At 39.8% G+C, this 16,617-nt stretch overlaps 1 long non-coding RNA gene across 1 annotated transcript; it reads left to right on the top strand.

Annotated features, from left to right (window-relative positions):
• Positions 1–14,044: 14,044 nt before the first annotated feature.
• On the top strand, positions 14,045–16,493 carry LOC311034338. Its single transcript, XR_014599596.1, has 2 exons — positions 14,045–14,218; positions 14,902–16,493. It is a non-coding gene; the product is annotated as an uncharacterized lncRNA (long non-coding RNA).
• Positions 16,494–16,617: the final 124 nt, after the last annotated feature.

Below are 16,617 nucleotides of genomic sequence, written 5' to 3'. Positions count from 1 at the left end.
TTTGGGGGAACAATTTTTTTTTCGTTTCGGTAGTGTCACTACCGAAACGGAAAAAAAATTACTAAGTCCAGAGCTAGATGAATGTTAGGGACCAAAAAAAAAGTCACTACCAATCAACTTTAAATTGCCTGAAACGTACTCCTAACAGGTTTTTGGGGGAACACGTTTTTTTTCGTTTCGGTAGTGACACCATTGTGTCACTACCGAAACGGAAAAAAAATTACTAAGTCCAGAGCTCGATGAATGTTAGAGACCCAAAAAAAAGTCACTACCAATCAACTTTAAATTGCCTGAAACGTACTCCTGACAGGTTTTTGGGGGAACAATTTTTTTTCGTTTCAGTAGTGTCACTACCGAAAGGGATTTTTTTTTTACTAAGTCCAGAGCTCGATGAATGTTAGGGACCAAAAAAAAAGGCACTACCAATCAACTTTAAATTGCCTGAAACGTACTCCTAACAGGTTTTTGGGGGAACAATTTTTTTTTCGTTTCGGTAGTGTCACTACCGAAACGGAAAAAAAATTACTAAGTCCAGAGCTCGATGAATGTTAGGGACCAAAAAAATAGTCACTACCAATCAACTTTAAACTGCCTGAAACGTACTCCTAACAGGTTTTTGGGGGAACAATTTTTTTTTCGTTTCGGTAGTGTCACTACCGAAACGGAAAAAAAATTACTAAGTCCAGAGCTAGATGAATGTTAGGGACCAAAAAAAAAGTCACTACCAATCAACTTTAAATTGCCTGAAACGTACTCCTAACAGGTTTTTGGGGGAACACGTTTTTTTTCGTTTCGGTAGTGACACCATTGTGTCACTACCGAAACGGAAAAAAAATTACTAAGTCCAGAGCTCGATGAATGTTAGAGACCCAAAAAAAAGTCACTACCAATCAACTTTAAATTGCCTGAAACGTACTCCTGACAGGTTTTTGGGGGAACAATTTTTTTTCGTTTCGGTAGTGTCACTACCGAAACGGAAAAAAAATTACTAAGTCCAGAGCTCGATGAATGTTAGGGACCAAAAAAAAAGTCACTACCAATCAACTTTAAATTGCCTGAAACGCACTCCTAACAGGTTTTTGGGGGAACATTTTTTTTTCCGTTTCGGTAGTGTCACTACCGAAACGGAAAAAAAATTACTAAGTCCAGAGCTCGATGAATGTTAGGGACCAAAAAAATAGTCACTACCAATCAACTTTAAACTGCCTGAAACGTACTCCTAACAGGTTTTTGGGGGAACAATTTTTTTTTCGTTTCGGTAGTGTCACTACCGAAACGGAAACAAAATTACTAAGTCCAGAGCTAGATGAATGTTAGGGACCAAAAAAAAAGTCACTACCAATCAACTTTAAATTGCCTGAAACGTACTCCTAACAGGTTTTTGGGGGAACACGTTTTTTTTCGTTTCGGTAGTGACACCATTGTGTCACTACCGAAACGGAAAAAAAATTACTAAGTCCAGAGCTCGATGAATGTTAGAGACCCAAAAAAAAGTCACTACCAATCAACTTTAAATTGCCTGAAACGTACTCCTGACAGGTTTTTGGGGGAACAATTTTTTTTCGTTTCAGTAGTGACACCATTGTGTCACTACCGAAACGGAAAAAAAATTACTAAGTTAGGGACCAAAAAAAAAGTCACTACCAATCAACTTTAAATTGCCTGAAACGTACTCCTAACAGGTTTTTGGGGGAACAATTTTTTTTCCGTTTCGGTAGTGTCACTACCGAAAGGGATTTTTTTTTACTAAGTCCAGAGCTCGATGAATGTTAGGGACCAAAAAAAAAGGCACTACCAATCAACTTTAAATTGCCTGAAACGTACTCCTAACAGGTTTTTGGGGGAACAATTTTTTTTTCGTTTCGGTAGTGTCACTACCGAAACGGAAAAAAAATTACTAAGTCCAGAGCTCGATGAATGTTAGGGACCAAAAAAAAAGTCACTACCAATCAACTTTAAATTGCCTGAAACGCACTCCTAACAGGTTTTTGGGGGAACATTTTTTTTTCCGTTTCGGTAGTGTCACTACCGAAACGGAAAAAAAATTACTAAGTCCAGAGCTCGATGAATGTTAGGGACCAAAAAAATAGTCACTACCAATCAACTTTAAACTGCCTGAAACGTACTCCTAACAGGTTTTTGGGGGAACAATTTTTTTTTCGTTTCGGTAGTGTCACTACCGAAACGGAAAAAAAATTACTAAGTCCAGAGCTAGATGAATGTTAGGGACCAAAAAAAAAGTCACTACCAATCAACTTTAAATTGCCTGAAACGTACTCCTAACAGGTTTTTGGGGGAACACGTTTTTTTTCGTTTCGGTAGTGACACCATTGTGTCACTACCGAAACGGAAAAAAAATTACTAAGTCCAGAGCTCGATGAATGTTAGAGACCCAAAAAAAAGTCACTACCAATCAACTTTAAATTGCCTGAAACCAAAAAAAAAGTCACTACCAATCAACTTTAAATTGCCTGAAACGCACTCCTAACAGGTTTTTGGGGGAACATTTTTTTTTCCGTTTCGGTAGTGTCACTACCGAAACGGAAAAAAAATTACTAAGTCCAGAGCTCGATGAATGTTAGGGACCAAAAAAATAGTCACTACCAATCAACTTTAAACTGCCTGAAACGTACTCCTAACAGGTTTTTGGGGGAACTTTTTTTTTTTCGTTTCGGTAGTGTCACTACCGAAACGGAAAAAAAATTACTAAGTCCAGAGCTAGATGAATGTTAGGGACCAAAAAAAAAGTCACTACCAATCAACTTTAAATTGCCTGAAACGTACTCCTAACAGGTTTTTTGGGGAACACGTTTTTTTCCGTTTCGGTAGTGACACCATTGTGTCACTACCGAAACGGAAAAAAAATTACTAAGTCCAGAGCTCGATGAATGTTAGAGACCCAAAAAAAAGTCACTACCAATCAACTTTAAATTGCCTGAAACGTACTCCTGACAGGTTTTTGGGGGAACAATTTTTTTTCGTTTCAGTAGTGACACCATTGTGTCACTACCGAAACGGAAAAAAAATTACTAAGTTAGGGACCAAAAAAATAGTCACTACCAATCAACTTTAAACTGCCTGAAACGTACTCCTAACAGGTTTTTGGGGGAACAATTTTTTTTCCGTTTCGGTAGTGTCACTACCGAAAGGGATTTTTTTTTTACTAAGTCCAGAGCTCGATGAATGTTAGGGACCAAAAAAAAAGTCACTACCAACACTACCGTGACACTACCGTTTCGGTAGTGTCACTACCGAAACGGAAAAAAAATTACTAAGTCCAGAGCTCGATGAATGTTAGGGACCAAAAAAATAGTCACTACCAATCAACTTTAAACTGCCTGAAACGTACTCCTAACAGGTTTTTGGGGGAACAATTTTTTTTTCGTTTCGGTAGTGTCACTACCGAAACGGAAAAAAAATTACTAAGTCCAGAGCTAGATGAATGTTAGGGACCAAAAAAAAAGTCACTACCAATCAACTTTAAATTGCCTGAAACGTACTCCTAACAGGTTTTTGGGGGAACACGTTTTTTTTCGTTTCGGTAGTGACACCATTGTGTCACTACCGAAACGGAAAAAAAATTACTAAGTCCAGAGCTCGATGAATGTTAGAGACCCAAAAAAAAGTCACTACCAATCAACTTTAAATTGCCTGAAACGTACTCCTGACAGGTTTTTGGGGGAACAATTTTTTTTCGTTTCAGTAGTGTCACTACCGAAAGGGATTTTTTTTTTACTAAGTCCAGAGCTCGATGAATGTTAGGGACCAAAAAAAAAGGCACTACCAATCAACTTTAAATTGCCTGAAACGTACTCCTAACAGGTTTTTGGGGGAACAATTTTTTTTTCGTTTCGGTAGTGTCACTACCGAAACGGAAAAAAAATTACTAAGTCCAGAGCTCGATGAATGTTAGGGACCAAAAAAAAAGTCACTACCAATCAACTTTAAATTGCCTGAAACGCACTCCTAACAGGTTTTTGGGGGAACATTTTTTTTTCCGTTTCGGTAGTGTCACTACCGAAACGGAAAAAAATTTACTAAGTCCAGAGCTCGATGAATGTTAGGGACCAAAAAAATAGTCACTACCAATCAACTTTAAATTGCCTGAAACGTACTCCTAACAGGTTTTTGGGGGAACAATTTTTTTTTCGTTTCGGTAGTGTCACTACCGAAACGGAAAAAAAATTACTAAGTCCAGAGCTAGATGAATGTTAGGGACCAAAAAAAAAGTCACTACCAATCAACTTTAAATTGCCTGAAACGTACTCCTAACAGGTTTTTGGGGGAACACGTTTTTTTTCGTTTCGGTAGTGACACCATTGTGTCACTACCGAAACGGAAAAAAAATTACTAAGTCCAGAGCTCGATGAATGTTAGAGACCCAAAAAAAAGTCACTACCAATCAACTTTAAATTGCCTGAAACGTACTCCTGACAGGTTTTTGGGGGAACAATTTTTTTTCGTTTCAGTAGTGACACCATTGTGTCACTACCGAAACGGGAAAAAAATTACTAAGTTAGGGACCAAAAAAAAAGTCACTACCAATCAACTTTAAATTGCCTGAAACGTACTCCTAACAGGTTTTTGGGGGAACAATTTTTTTCCCGTTTCGGTAGTGTCACTACCCAAACGGATTTTTTTTTACTAAGTCCAGAGCTCGATGAATGTTAGGGACCAAAAAAAAAGGCACTACCAATCAACTTTAAATTGCCTGAAACGTACTCCTAACAGGTTTTTGGGGGAACAATTTTTTTTTCGTTTCGGTAGTGTCACTACCGAAACGGAAAAAAGAATTACTAAGTCCAGAGCTCGATGAATGTTAGGGACCAAAAAAAAAGTCACTACCAATCAACTTTAAATTGCCTGAAACGTACTCCTAACAGGTTTTTTGGGGAACAATTTTTTTTTCGTTTCGGTAGTGACACCATTGTGTCACTACCGAAACGGAAAAAAGTCCAGAGCTCGATGAATGTTAGGGACCAAAAAAAAAGTCATTACCAATCAACTTTAAATTGCCTGAAACGTACTCCTAACAGGTTTTTGGGGGAACAATTTTTTTTTCGTTTCGGTAGTGACACCACTGTGTCACTACCGAAACGGAAAAAAAATTACTAAGTCCAGAGCTCGATGAATGTTAGGGACCAAAAAAAAAGTCACTACCAATCAACTTTAAATTGCCTGAAACGTACTCCTAACAGGTTTTTGGGGGAACAATTTTTTTTTCGTTTCGGTAGTGTCACTACCGAATCGGAAAAAATAATTACTAAGTCCAGAGCTCGATGAATGTTAGGGACCAAAAAAAAAGTCACTACCAATCAACTTTAAATTGCCTGAAACGTACTCCTAACAGGTTTTTTGGGGAACAATTTTTTTTTCGTTTCGGTAGTGATACCGAAACGGAAAAAAGTCCAGAGCTCGATGAATGTTAGGGACCAAAAAAAAAGTCACTACCAAATTACCAATCAACTTTAAATTGCCTGAAACGTACTCTTAACAGGTTTTTGGGGGAACATTTTTTTTTATCGTTTCGGTAGTGTCAGTACCGAAACGGAAAAAAAAATACTAAGTCCAGAGCTCGATGAATGTTAGGGACCAAAAAAAAGTCACTACCAATCAACTTTAAATTGCCTGAAACGTACTCCTAACAGGTTTTTGGGGGAACAATTTATTTTTCGTTTCGGTAGTGTCACTACCGAAACGGAAAAAAAATTATTAAGTCCAGAGCTCGATGAATGTTAGGGACTAAAAAAAAAGTCACTACCAATCAACTTTAAATTGCCTGAAACGTACTCCTAACAGGTTTTTGGGGGAACATTTTTTTTTCTCGTTTCGGTAGTGTCACTACCGAAACGGAAAAAAAATTACTAGTCCAGAGCTCGATGAATGTTAGGGACCAAAATAAAAGTCACTACCAATCAACTTTAAATTGCCTGAAACGTACTCCTAACAGGTTTTTGGGGGAACAATTTATTTTTCGTTTCGGTAGTGTCACTACCGAAACGGAAAAAAAATTATTAAGTCCAGAGCTCGATGAATGTTAGGGACTAAAAAAAAAGTCACTACCAATCAACTTTAAATTGCCTGAAACGTACTCCTAACAGGTTTTTGGGGGAACATTTTTTTTTCTCGTTTCGGTAGTGTCACTACCGAAACGGAAAAAAAATTACTAGTCCAGAGCTCGATGAATGTTAGGGACCAAAATAAAAGTCACTACCAATCAACTTTAAATTGCCTGAAACGTACTCCTAACAGGTTTTTGGGGGAACAATTTTTTTTTCGTTTCGGTAGTGTCACTACCGAAACGGGAAAAAAATTACTAAGTCCAGAGCTCGATGAATGTTAGGGACCAAAAAAAAAGTCACTACGAATTAACTTTAAATTGCCTGAAACGTACTCCTAACAGGTTTTTGGGGGAACAATCTTTTTTTTCGTTTCGGTAGTGTCACTACCGAAACGGAAAAAAAATTACTAAGTCTAGAGCTCGATGAGTGTTAGGGACCAAAAAAAAAGTCACTACCAATCAACTTTTAATTGCCTGAAACGTACTCCTAACAGGTTTTTGGGGGAACACATTTTTTTTCCGTTTCGGTAGTGACACCATTGTGTCACTATCGAAACGATAGTGACACTATTTTTATACGATACGTAAATGTGTTACGTATCGTATAAAATGTGTTACGTATCGAGAGAGATCATTTTATACGATACACACAATTGTGTGTGTGTGTGTGTGGGGGGGGAGTATTATTATTACAAAACATGCACACACACACACACACACACACACACACACACACACACACACACACACACACACACACACACACACACACACACACACACACACACACACACACACACACACACACACACACACACACACACACACACACACACACACTCAGTGAGGTCATGTGAGGTCAGGAAATAAGAAATGTTTTGGGTGAACTACTCCTTTAATACATTTGATTTGAGCTAAAAAAAAAAAGCAGTCTTTTACACTTTGTCTATTTAAAAATAGCAGATCTACAGATGAGCTTGTATATCTGCTATGTTTTTGAATAGCCAAAGAAATGTGAAAATGACACACAGATGCGTTCCTGGTCTTAATGGGTTAAGTGTCTCAATATTATAAATGTTCACATTAAAACGCTTTATGAGTTCCAATCCCAGTTCTGCACAAATCTAATAACCCAGAGAACAAGATGACGTTGTGCGTCCAAACTCAGTGGCTCGGTGGCTTAAGACAAAGGTTCCCAAACTGGGGGTCCCAATTAATTTTTTTGGGGGGCGGGGAGGGGGGTCCCCACATGATTAGCTCAACATTGTTTTCTTACTCAACGGTAAACAAACCAACGTACAGTAAAGGTGTATGCAGGGTATCTGCACATTTTTGTAAAGTTACAATTTCAGGACTTTTTAAGACCTTTAAAACACGCCTGCAAGTCAAGAGAGGAACTTGGACCAGACGACAGAAGTTCTCCAGCAAATAAACAAGAAAAGACATGGGAATCACATAAGAAAAGCTCTGGGTCCAGAGACTGATGACTAGACTGCTTCACCTTCACACTAAAAAAGTGATGTTTTTTGTTTTAACTTAATAGATGCTTCTGTCCTGCAAGCTTGTAGTTTTTTTTTAAATGCACCGTTTGCACTTTTCATATGATCTTGTAACTCTTAAGTTCCTGCCTATAGGATCAATAAAGTGGAATTTAATCTCATGTTAGATAATACAGGGAGGAGCCACAACAACTCCTCAGTGTGCTCTTCACATATCATATAGCAGCTTTTAACCTCTTAAACCAGTGGTTTTCAACCTTTTTCATGCCAAGGACCCCTAAATTGATATAAATTTGGCCGTGGACCCCCATTTGAAAATGTGTTGTGCCAGGGACCCCCAGAAGCAAAGATATCAGTTAATTTTCGCTTTAAAAAAATCTAAATATTCAAAGATATGCACACTTTTTCAAGGTTTTTCAAAAAATAGAAGATCTACAAGCTCATAGCGCGGCACTCGGTGTCGCGCTATGAGCTTGTAGATCTGCTATTTTTGAATAGCCAAAGCTAAGTGGTTAAAAATTATCGTGGCGCTATTAACTAAGTTTGCTGGGGACCCCCCTGGTACTCCCTCAAGGACCACTGGTGGTCCCCAGACCACTGGTTGTTGAAAACCACTGTCTTAAACCCTAGAGGTGATGCCAATTGAGTGTGTGTGCATACAAGGCGGATGCCGTCAGGCAATGGCTTGTGTTCATTGTTGTGTCAAATCTGTCTGTTAATAATGACATAAAATATGCTGAGAGACGGACGGACGGACGAAAGAAAGAGGTAACAGTGTTATTGGGTAAGGGCACGGTCTGTTAAAGTCATGTTGTGCGGCCGATAGTTTTTTGCAGTCAGCACGTTGTAAAAAACGGAGTATCTTGCAGAGCATTCTGTCCCAATAACCAGTGACCCACCTGTCACTCACTTTGTAATCTCTGAAGAACAGAGTCAGAGCTGCTCTAGTGAATCTGTCAGGATTCTCGTTCACAACCACTACACCTTCACTTACATGGCTTTAGGATGGACATGTATGTGAACATGTTTTATAGATCAGTGGTTCTCTAACCTTTTCAAGGACAAGGACACCCAAATGTTATATGTATTTGGCCACGGACCCCCATCTGAAAAGGCTCTGTGCCAGGGACCCCCCATCTGAAAAGGCTCTGTGCCAGGGACCCCCAGAAGAGAAGATTTACCTAAAAAAAAAACGTCCAAACATTTTAGATAGAATTAAAAAATATTTCAAAAATAGCAGATGTACAAGATCACAGTGCGGCACGAAGTGACGCGCTGTGAGCGTGGATAAAGTGGTTAAAATAATTGTGATGCTATGTTAACTCATTTAGCTGGGGACCCCCTAGAACACCCCCCCAGGACCCCTGGGGGTCCCCGGACCCCACATTGAGAAGCAATGCTTTAGCTAACTGTTGTCATAGCCTACAGGAGGACTGGAATGTGTTCAGGACAGTGCTGTCATCATTATGCTCCAGGCAGGCTGCAATACCTGAGGAAGTCCAGCAGGGGGTCGTGTGGAGGTGGGGATGCCCTGGGCGGGCCAGCTGAGGAAGAGGAAGTGGGTCAGGGTTCTGGTCTCCTGGGTCTGGACCAAGCCCCCAGAGCCGCTGAGAAATCTTGAAGCTGCCACCCCAGTGGCCAAAGCTGGAACTGCAGGCGGGGAGAAATACATGCGCGAGCAAAACATACTGATATATATTTATATATAGAGATATAAATATGTAAACATATTATACATAAATACATATGCATTTACATATACATAGGCATCTCCAGTGAATTTCATAAATATCTCGCGTTCAATCCTTGACACACGGGCTGCCGTAGAACGCAAAAATGACACTAGTGCGCATGCTCATAACTTTACGCCAACCCAAAACCGTCTCAATAATTCTACTTCCGGCAGGCTTCCGGGTGCTTCAAAACGCCAGTGAGCACATTCATTGAAATGATAGCTGGGGGCGGGGCAATCCTCCCTCTAGTTATATTATACCTCTATGGTCTGGACGTTCTTCAGGTAGAAGCTCTGACACCAGCTTCACCTGGAACACAATGGACTTCATTGATTGATTGATTGATTTCATACTTTATTAGTGTCATAAAGGTAAACACAGCAGGTGGTCCTTTTAGTCATTAAGGATAAAAAGGAGAACATAAAAAAAGTCCTGGGGTCTTGTTTCCATTATGGTCCTATGCATTCAATTCATCAACATAGCAACATAAAAGAACACAATAATACATGTCATCAACAAATACAAAACACTATTATGTTCAAAAGGAGAAAAAGGAGAAACGGCTGCAGTGAATGACACCTCCTTTCCATGGTCCAGTGATTTACATCTCTTAAAGGGATAGTTCACCCCCACAATGACTTGTTTTCTATAGATTAGTCACTCCATGGAGACGTGAATTCATGGATATTATTATTTTTTGTCTCATTCCTAAGACAATAATGTGATGACCGGCAGCGGTTCCGGTAGGAGACACAAAGAGTCTCCTTTGTGTCTCCTACCAGAAACACTGCCTACCGGTCTGCTGGTCATCAAATTATTGTCTTAGGAATGAGAAAAAAACGAATAAATATCCATGAATTCACGTCTCCATGGAGTGACAAATCCATAGAAAGAATCCCTTTAATGGATGGATTCCACATGTTGGTGGCAGGGTAGCCTGGGCAGCGTTCCTTTTCGGGTATATGATCCGGTCGGGAGCGGACCGGATCGCGACAAACCGGAAAGACGTCTCACCCCAAAATAGCTCTGTGCTATAAAATCCTTGATGCGGCGTAGTTGAGCTTATTTTTTAAATACAAATGTGAGAGTACTTTCCGGAGACTATTTAGCGTCTGTATTATCCCACGGGGAAATTCTATTCCATTTAAATAGGGATTGGGGAACCAAAACAAAGCGGCACCGCAAAACCGGATCGCGACAATCCGGAAAGAGGATTCTTTTTTTCTTTTTTCAGTAGGCGTGGCCTAGACCGGATCATATGGGTCTTTAGTAACGCATACCAGGCTTTCCTCTGAGGTGGAAAGACTGGTGACGCGAGGTTAGTGGCAGGGTAGTAGAATGAGAACACACAGCGCTGCACATAAACACTCATATACTCTCTCTTCCACACACACACACACACACACACACACACACACACACACACACACACACACACACACACACACACACACACACACACACACACACACACACACACACACACACACACGCACGCACACACACACACGCACACACACACACACACACACACAAAAACACTGAGGCAGCCTCAGTGTTAAGGCTCCCCTAAACACTGAGCTGTACATGAAGCAATCCAGCATGTAGTCTAGAGCAGTGGTTCTCAAACTTTTTCATGTCAAGGACCCCCAAATTGACACTTATTAGCCCGCAGACCCCCATTTGAAAATATATGCCAAGGACCCCCGTAAGAGAAGATTTTACGGCTCTAGCAGTGATTTTAAACCATTTTAATTTCAAGGACCCCCAGTTTGACATGCATTAGGGCTGCGGACCCCCATTTAATGGCATTCCTATCTCTGGGACGCCAATTTATATTGTAAAATCTATGTTAATTTAACTCAGAGAGTGTACAAATGGAACCAAATGGACCTGTTAGGGTCCATTTGGTTCCATTTTTACACTCTCTGAGTTACAGACCCATAAGGGTCCATTTGGTTGCAGATCTACAAGCTCATAGCGCGGCACTCGGTGCCGCGCTATAAGCTTGTAGATCTGCTATTTTTGAAGTGTGTGTGTGTGTGTGTGTGTGTGTGTGTGTGTGTGTGTTAGACTATATGGAAACTTGTGTTACATATAAATCTCATCCTTAGGTAGAACATATTATGGTTTTAGGATTCTATCACCTTATTGTCCTTGTGTTAATTAACCCTTTAAGACCCTTTAATGTCTTCTAAATCCTACAAGTATGTTTCTATATCATTGGTGCTCAAAACATTTTCATGTCAAGGACCCCCAAAATGATATGTATTTGGCCGTGGACCCCCATTTCAAAATATTATGTTCCAGGGACCCCCAGAAGCACAGATCAGGGTTGAAAATGAGCGCTTGCAAAAAAAGAAAAGAAAAGAAAAGGGTTTGCACAAATTTCCAAGATTTTTCAAACATAGCAGATCTACAAGTTCACAGCGCGGCACGAAGTGACGCGCTGTGAACTTGTAGATCTGCTATTTTTGAATAGCCAAAGTAATGTACAAATGACACAGATGCTTACCCGGCTTTAATGTGTTGAGGAGTCTGGGCCACGTTCACTGACTAGTTCTCTGTGGACTGACATTCTGGGAAGATTGTAAAAGACAAATAATGCAAAACAAGAGGCTGAAATACTGTTCTATCTCAGCTCTCATAGACAGTCTGTCTATCTGGAGAAGACAATGTTTCATATCCTTCACTATTACATGTTTTTATCAACTTGATAAAACTTATTATTTATGCATAAACATGAATTAACATTATTCCATACTTCTGCTCTGACAACAGTTAATACTGTATTGACTTACTAGAAAGACACTTTACAAGACCCTACTGGAGAGAATTAACTCATTTATCAACACCAAAAATAAACATTTATCAACACAAAAGGTAGACTAACATATTAACCCTTTAAGATCGGGAACACATCTGTGTGTCATTTTAACATTTCTTTGGCTATTCCAAAATAGCAGATCTACAAGCTCATAGCGCTCATAGGCACTCGGTGCCGCGCTATAAAAATATATATTTTAGCTTGTATATCTGCTATTTTTGAATAGCCAAAGACATGTAAAAAAATGACACAGATGCGTTCCCGGTCCTGATGGATTAAACACACAACAGGAGCTTTAAACACTAAAGGCAGAAACACAAATACTGTAAAATTGAAACAAACCAAAACACACGTGTGTGTGTGTGTGTGTGTGTGTGTGTGTGTGTGTGTGTGTGTGTGTGTGTGTGAGCAGCAGTAATGGCTGCCATCAATCTGACTGCTTAGACCTTTAGATTCAACTACACACAATAAACTAAAACACAATCACCACATTTCTGGTAAAACCCTCAAGACAAGCTTTGTTTTACATCACGGAGCTTATTTTGAACATGTTTTATGTTCTAATACTTTATTTACCTGAACAAACAGGGACAAACTGATGTTGTTCTTTCTCTCTTCCTTGAAGAAAGATGTCACATGACCTCCTAAAACCACCTGATTTGCCCCCTTGTGGCGACATGTGGGATAGGGGTCTTTTCCTAAAATGTAAGTTCCTGCTCATTCCAAGACACACAAAGAAACATGCATAATAAAACACACATGTGACATTTGTGTTTTATGTCACATTAATGTCACATTTTACTAAAGAATAAGCCACACCCTCTGTTCTAGACTCACATCTCCAGTTGCTAAAAGACAGCTTGATGGACGCTCCATTATAGCAGTGGTTCTCAATCTGTTCAGGGTGAGACCCCCCAAAAGTATCCTATTTGTACTGGGGACCCCCCAAAATAATCCTATTTGTACTGGGGACCCCCCAAAAATATCCTATTTGTACAGGGGACCCCCCCAAAATAATCATCTTTGAACTGGGGACCCCCCACCCTGATAAGCTCTTGGAATTGTAGGAATTGAGGCATTATATTTAGTTTAACTCGGTTCCATAGTGAAAATAGCCAATCTACAGTTGCGAGGCGTTGTGAGCATGTAGATCGGCTATTTTCAAAATTGTTGCCTGTAATATTTGACAATTTGGACAATGTTTAACCATTGTTGGTAGTATAGTTTGTTGATAAATGTTTACACAGTAATGGTTTTACATCAAACCAAACACCTCAAGGAGAATGGAGATACAACAGTCCTTAACACAGTGCCATGCTTATTGTGGTGACACATTTGACCTAAAAACACCATTAAAAAGTCATGGATTCTGGACACTTGAACTCTAGCATCCCTATTCTGAGGGGAACATTAGCCCGAAAATAGCAGATCTACAAGCTCATGGGCTGAAGAGGTTAATGTATGTTTCGTAATAATAATCCAAATCTAAGTAACTAGTAACTAAAGTTTACAAATAATTAAAGTGTAGTAAAAGTACAATATTTGCCTCTGAGATGTAGTGGAGTAGAAGTAAAAGTACTGACAATTGGAAATACTCTAGTAAAGTAAAAATTCCTCAAAACTGTACTTAAGTACAGTACTTGAGTAAATGTACTTAGTTACTTTCCACCAGTGCATATAAAGAGGTGTTAAATCACATGTAGAGCATTAATAAAGTTCATGTCAGTGTCATGTAGTTTAGAAGTCCTAAAGGAAGACCTATAACATCTATATGTGTAAATCACTTTAACCCATTCAATACAGGAACGCATCTGTGTCATTTTAACATTTCTTTGGCTTTTAAAAATAGCAGATCTACAAGCTCATAGCGCGGCACTCGGTGCCGCGCTATGAGCTTGTAGATCTGCTATTTGTGAACGAAATTTGTAAAATGTGACAAATCTTTGAATACATATATATATATACACATTTTTAACTAAAATCTTTGCTTCTGGGGGTCATTCAATATCTGTCCTCTTCCTCCCTGTTAGGATACTGCAGGTGTAATGCAGGTAATCAGATTACTGCAGGTGAAATGCAGGTAATCAGATTACTGCAGGTTTTTTTTTTTTTATTATAATTTTTATCCCACGATTTTGTAACCCACATTTTTTCACCCAGTGCCAATTGCCTATGTAATCCTGGGCACTACCTACCCTCTGCCAGCCTAGGGAGAGCCCAAGCTGAAGCTCATGCCTCCTTCAATGCATGAGGAGCAAGCAGGCCGCTGCTTATCACCCGACAGGGGGGAGTTTCCCTGGTTGGACATAGCGCGTGGAAGGAACACGTTATTCCAACCAGTTCCCTTCTCCTCCATCAGGCGCCCCGGCTGACCAGGGGGAGGCAGTATAGTGACCAGGATTACTACATGTTTTTGTGAGGGTATTAACTACCCTAGGAGACACAGGGAGAACATGCAAACTCCACACAGAGTAGGCCCTTTCACCAACCCAACCTAGGGTATGGGCGCTGATGACGTGGAGGAGAGAACACGCCCCCAGCACCCACAGCGTCCCTGGCGGGAATCGAACCCAGGACCTTCTAGCTGTAAGGCGACAGCGCTACCGACTGCGCCACCGTGCCCCTCTGATTACTGCAGGTTTAATGCAGGTAATCAGATTACTGCAGGTGTAATGCAGGTCATCAGATTACTGCAGGTATAATGCAGGTAATCAGATTACTGCAGGTGTATATAGGTAATCAGATTACTGCAGGTGTATATAGGTAATCAGATTACTGCAGGTGTAATGCAGGTAATCAGATTACTGCAGGTGTAATGCAGGTAATCAGCAGTGTTGCCTTTTCATGAAATGTAAAAATAATAACCTTTGTTCCAATGGATCCAACGTCGTTATTATACATGACCAATGAGCTGTGGCCATGTTGTCATGACAACACTATGAATATCAATACACAGGAACAACGACAGACTGTCAAGAATACATTTATTAAACTATTCATACTTCTACACATGATGATCATACAATAACATGTGAAGAATGAGAATAATATCACATTCATATTCAATGAAAACACAATAATGGAATAAGTGAGGAAACAATGATGTAATAATGAATCAATGAATAAACAATGATTGATTTGAGTTCATTAACACAATTAGTAGATGTTTGAATCCAGAGTGATTGTCCATGCAAGTCCATGCACTCTGAAAATAACCGATCTACAAGCTCACAACTATTTTTGGCACCAGCCAAGTATAAATCAGGCATTACGACGCCATCATGGCCCTCAAAAATACATTTCAGACTAAATCAACTGTAGATTTAGTCGACTAAAACTAGACTAAAACTAAAACATTTCAGAATGACTAACATATGACTATAATTTGCTGTCAAAATGAACACTGCTCACAATGTGTTGCTTTCTGACGTAGATCTTAGCTAGTAGATAGCTTGTAGATCTGCTATTTTCACCCAAGAGATCTGGTGTAGAGGTGGGAAAAAGCAGGGGATCAAGTATAGAACCATGGGGGACCCCAGTCAATAAAGTATATGGGGTTCAAGTGGTTAAAGTATAAAGGTTTATATATACAAGAAACAATATTATTACTGTCATAATTACATGATCAAATATACAGTTTTCCTCTGTATATTGTGTAAAACTATAAAAATCTAAAATATTATATAAAATACAAGTTTGTATCATAAGAGACACAATATGACACTGATATTTACATCATCATCATCATCATCATCATCATCATCATCATCATCATCATCATCATCATCAGTGTTGATGGACAGTATTCATCTATATATACAATTTGAATCCTGCGCCATGTCGGTTGTCAGTATGTATGTATGTAGCCAGTGTGACGTCATATGACATCACGGTCGTGACATCACGATGAGACACGCCAGTGTGACGTAATCTCACGACAGCATGACATCACATCCTACCTATAAATAGGTAGGATGCACCAGTTCGACGGCTTCCATCCTCAACACAACCCACGCCGACGACCCTTTACACAAATAAACTGCTAACTTCATCTCCTGCGATTTCAACTATCTTTTCACATTGTACACCACTGCACACTCCCCACAGGTCTGCCATACCAGGTCTGAGTAATCACAAAGTGGGTTTTGGTCATTGGAGAGGTGATGCACGTCACCTCTTTCTGAAGTGGGTACTTTCAAAGCCTGCCGTGGATTTAGGAGAGCACAAAACTCTCTCTCACACTGTGAGGTGCCTGTAAGGTGGCACTGCAAAGTGAACGACGCGTCACGCTAGACGTTCGGGCCGCGTAGCGGCCCGAACTTCTAGTGATACATATTTATAAATGTATGGAGTGGAGGTTTGTTCACTTCTATCTAATCTAATCTAAGATCTAAAGCTCCCTGTGGTGATGACTCATTTTATACCATAGAGTTTGACATATAATATGGACCCCCATTTGAACATAATTTGTGCCACGGACCCCCATTTCAACACATT

This window comes from Gymnoscopelus microlampas (genome assembly GCF_963454915.1).
Source record: "Gymnoscopelus microlampas genome assembly, chromosome: 19".
NCBI lineage: Eukaryota > Metazoa > Chordata > Actinopteri > Myctophiformes > Myctophidae > Gymnoscopelus > Gymnoscopelus microlampas.
This window is presented reverse-complemented; position numbering and strand designations above follow the sequence as displayed.